The sequence below is a fragment of the Egretta garzetta genome, unplaced genomic scaffold (assembly GCF_000687185.1).
Source record: "Egretta garzetta isolate BGI_Z169 unplaced genomic scaffold, ASM68718v1 scaffold697, whole genome shotgun sequence".
Classification (NCBI taxonomy): domain Eukaryota; kingdom Metazoa; phylum Chordata; class Aves; order Pelecaniformes; family Ardeidae; genus Egretta; species Egretta garzetta.
In genome coordinates, this window is record NW_009260141.1 from 12,390 (window position 1) to 16,982 (window position 4,593).

General features: G+C 45.3%; 1 pseudogene; it reads left to right on the forward strand.

Annotated features, from left to right (window-relative positions):
• The first annotated feature begins 6 nt into the window (after positions 1–6).
• On the forward strand, positions 7–832 carry LOC104128842 (annotated as a pseudogene).
• Positions 833–4,593: the final 3,761 nt, after the last annotated feature.

A 4,593-nucleotide genomic window follows, 5' to 3' on the forward strand; every position in this document is an offset into this window, starting at 1 on the left:
CGTCTAAGAGCATACAGCGGCACAGCGCAGCAGCCCGCGCGGGCTCCTGGGCTATAGCCTCTCTTTCCCACCTCGCCCCCTCGCTGATAGGCTGAGAACTAGGTCTCGTCTGGGCAGCCAATGAGAAAGTGGATCGAATTCCGACCAATAGAAAACGGCCATAAGGGGGATATGACGCGTTGTTGAGTTCTGACCAATGAAAATACGCGGAGGGAATGCTGCTCATTTGCATAAGACAGCTAGAAATAGGTGGCAAGCGGTTGCTTCTCCGGTAGTTTGCCTCCTCGCTGCTTGAGCTGCTGCTGTTTCTTCTGTCTCTGAGCGCCGCGCGTTCGCTGCGATGCCCGAGCCGGCCAAGTCCGCCCCCGCGCCCAAGAAGGGCTCCAAGAAAGCCGTCACCAAGACGCAGAAGAAGGGCGACAAGAAGCGGAAGAGAACAAGGAAGGAGAGCTACTCCATCTACGTGTACAAGGTGCTGAAGCAGGTGCACCCCGACACGGGCATCTCGTCCAAGGCCATGGGCATCATGAACTCCTTCGGCCGGGCGGGGCGTCGCGCCTGGCGCCCTACAACAAGCGCTCCACCATCACCTCGCGGGAGATCCAGACGGCCGTGCGGCTCCTGCTGCCCGGCGAGCTGGCCAAGCACGCCGTCTCCGAGGGCACCAAGGCCGTCACCAAGTACACCAGCTCCAAGTAGAGTGTCTCGGCGCCTCGCCAAGTTTTAACCCAAAGGCTCTTTTAAGAGCCACCCACCTTTTCAGTAAGAGGGCTGTACTGTCAAATTGATTTCCTTAGTGTGATTTCTTGATTTACAGTCTTGTTTTTTTTAAGTCCCACTTAAGATTAATTTAATTAAAATATTCTTTAGCTTTTTGTATTGGGGAGCATACTGTATTGGGGCACCAAATAACTTGCTGTAACCACTGTTTATGTTTGTAACTAAAGCTATTTTATTATGTTTCTTGGCTCTACTATTCTTAATTTATAGCTCTAGTACCATTTTAAGATTGTGGTGTGTATGTTTCCTGTGCAATACATCGCTATTCTGGGTATGTGTAAGTGATGTGTTGTAGTGTTCTAGTTGGGAAAGGTTCAAAATTACTACTACTGGAAACTTGCCTACATGCATTGTAACTGCTATAACAACATCTACCACCTGATGGTGCTCAGTATTTTTTTTTTCTTTTTTTTTTTAGTAGCAGAGAGGTCTACAGTGCACTGCACTGTAAAAGAATTTAAGTCATAACAAGTGACATAGAATCATAGAACGTTTTGGGTTAGAAGGGACCTTTAGAGGTCATCTAGCCCAACCCCCCTGCAGTGAGCAGGGACACCGCTAACCAGATCAGGTTGCTCAAAGCCCTGTCCAACCTGGCCTTGAATGTTTCCAGGGACAGGGCCTCCACTACTTCCCTGGGCAACCCCTTCCAGTGTTTCACCACCCTCATTGTAAAGAATTTATTCCTTATATCTAGTCTAAACCCATCCTGTTTTAGTTTAAAACCATTACCCCTTGTCCTGTCATGGCAGGTCTTGCTAAAAAGATTGTCCCCATCTTTCCTATAGGCCCCCTTTAGGTACTGAAAGGCCGCCATCAGGTCTCCCTGCAGCCTTCTCTTCTCCAAGCTGAACAAGCCCAACTCTCTCAGCCTGTCCTCGTAGGAAAGGTGCTCCAGCCCTTGGATCATTTTTGTAGCCCTCCTCTGGACCTGCTCCAATAGTTCTATGTCCTTCTTGTGCTGAGGGCTCCAGAGCTGGATGCAGTGCTCCAGGTGAGGTCTCACCAGAGCGGAATAGAGGGTCAGAATCACCTCCCTCGACCTGCTGGCCATGCTGCTTTTGATGCAGCCCAGGGTACAGTTGGCCTTCTGGGCTGTGAGCGCACATTGCTGGCTCATGTCCAGCTTTTCACCCATCAGTACCCCCAAGCCCCTCTCAGCAGGGCTGCTCTTGATCCTTTCTTCCCCCAGCCTGTATTGATGCCGGGGGTTGCCCCAACCCAGGTGCAGGACCTTGCACTTGGCCTTGTTGAACCTCATGAGGTTCACACAGGCCCACCTCTCCAGCTTGTCCAGGTCTCTTTGGATGACATCCCATCCTTCTGACATCTTAATAAGCTGTTACCACTAGCCCAGTGATTAAGGCAACATAGAAGTCCTTTCTAGAATTATTTACCTTTGGCGACTTTCTTAGTAATTCTGCTGTGCATGTGATTTTACAATAATTTGCAGAGCTTTTCCCTAGGACTGCTTCAGGGAGAGAATATTCCTGTTGTACCTAAAAACACAAAGTGGAGATGAGTATTTCATACCTACCTGACTTCTCCTGTATTTGTATGTCATTAATTGTATTAAACCCATTAAAAACAAAGAAACTAGCCACTGTGGGCTGACTTAAACTATCAGAGTTTATCATACAGCTACTAATCAGCTCTAAGGTCTTTCAGCCTCAAACAGCAGGCTGAATCCCTCCATCATGTTATTGGGTAATTAGATACTGCTGTAGGTGCAGATCCAAGCCATTATCACCTTCTTTCAAACTGGATCTGAATAATCCTGAATTCCAAACACTACTGTGGATTTGTGAACACACTTACAGGTCCATTCCAGGGACCACAGAATCATAAAAGTCAACCTTTCTAGTACTGACTGCGTGTTGTTTGGTAGTACAGGTACAGACGCGGGGTCTGGTTCTCTCTTAAATTGGCCACCAGTTTATTCAAGTTAATTTCTTCTTGAAGGCTGATGGGCATTTCTCAGAATGGATTTTGGATATCCAGTGGTAAGAGGCATCCTCTGTATTCAGTTCCCCAGCAGCTTCAAATGGAGTTGAGACACCTGTTCTCCAAGTGCCTTAGTGCAAACTCTGAAACATATTTTGCAAATTCTGGGCCTCTCTATATGTCCAGTACCTAAAAAGATGAATAAAACATAGTATATTCCAGTCTCTAGGTTTTTGTGTAGGAGATGTGTGGGTTGCTAGAAAGGGACTCTGGAAAATATCATACTCTCAGATTTTAACAGTGGTGGTGATACATGGAACAATTTGTCAGTGGCTGTTATTCTCAATAATCAGTCATGTAAAATTCAAACTCAGTTATGTTGTCCTAAAAAAAGACCTTAGTTCAAACTGCAGCTATCACAGGGCAATCCTGTCACCTGAGTTAAAGTAGGAGCTCAGTGGTGCCTTTTGGCCTCCCAGTTCAGGAATCCATAAGCATTCTTTTTGCCTTTCCTGACTTTGTATGCTCTGTGCTGCATGCTTTATTAACCTAGCTTTCACAGAAATTTCAGGGGATTTTTTTTTTAAAGGCTGTTTCAATATGTGAAATTTTTTCTATGCTCATGAAACTCTTCACTCAACAGAAAAGAAAATGTTGCTTATGATTGCTGCTTCCAATCTCAGTCTGAATGATAAGGCAGTATTAGGGGGCTATCTGTGAACACAGCATTTCTATCTGCACACACACATCATCAGATCTGATTCTAATACATCTGGGTTTTTTTCGATCAGTGCTCAGACCAAAGTTTCTGAAATGACAAAAAACAACTACTGGGGAAAATTTTGTGTACTCTTTCTTTTCACCAGAAGTAAAAGTGGTAGGAGTTAGGCTCAGCAAGAATAGCAAACATAACAATTTCATCTCACAGCAAGATGAACATTCAAAATTAATAAAGTCAATAGTGTGAATATAAAAACATATGACAGCATAGTCTTTTCATGTTCTTTAATGTTCTTTCCCATTCAGTTCAAAGCAGTTTTCTTTTTATTCTTAAATCCACTCTACCCAAATGATGTTAACCAGCAACAGTAAGATGGCACAGTAAGTCATCCTGGCTTAGCAGGAATTATGCCACCACCATCTCTAGACCACGGTAGGTATTGTGCAGATGCCATCTCAACAGGGCTTGGCCCTAGGTTCCTGCTCAATGGTGACAAGTCTCCAATCCACTATGTTATTTATTTACCCAATATGCAGAAGAGCTTGAGCTGGGGGCCTCCAGAGAGGGAGCACTACCCCAGATCATGCCCCCACTTATACTCGTACCACCCAGCACTCGATCCCCAAGTTCAATCACTTAAATCTGGTCAGTGGTCTGTTGATTTCTCACTGGTTTTCTTGGTCACTGGGCTGGCTGCCTTCTGCAGTGTCCTAGTTTCGGCTGGGACAGAATTAATTTTTTTCCTAGTAGCTGGCATAGTGCTGTGTTTTGGATTTAGCATGAGAAGAATGTGATAACACACTGATGTTTCAGTTGTTGCTGAGCAGTACTTATACCAGTCAAGGACTTTTTCAGTTTCCCCTGCTCTGCCAGGTGCACAAGAAGCTGGGAGGGGGCACAGCCAGGACAGCTAACCCCAACTGGCCAAAGGGGTATCCCATACTGTACGACATCATGCTCAGGGGGAGTTAGTCAGAGGGGAGAGCGATCGCTGCTCAGGACAGGCTGGGCATTGGTCAGCAGGTGGTAAGCAATGTGCTTTACTTGTTTTGTATATTCTGTATATTCTGTTACCATTATTATTATTGTTATTTTATTATTTTATTTTATTAAGCTGTCTTTATCTCAACCCACAGGTTTTACTTTTT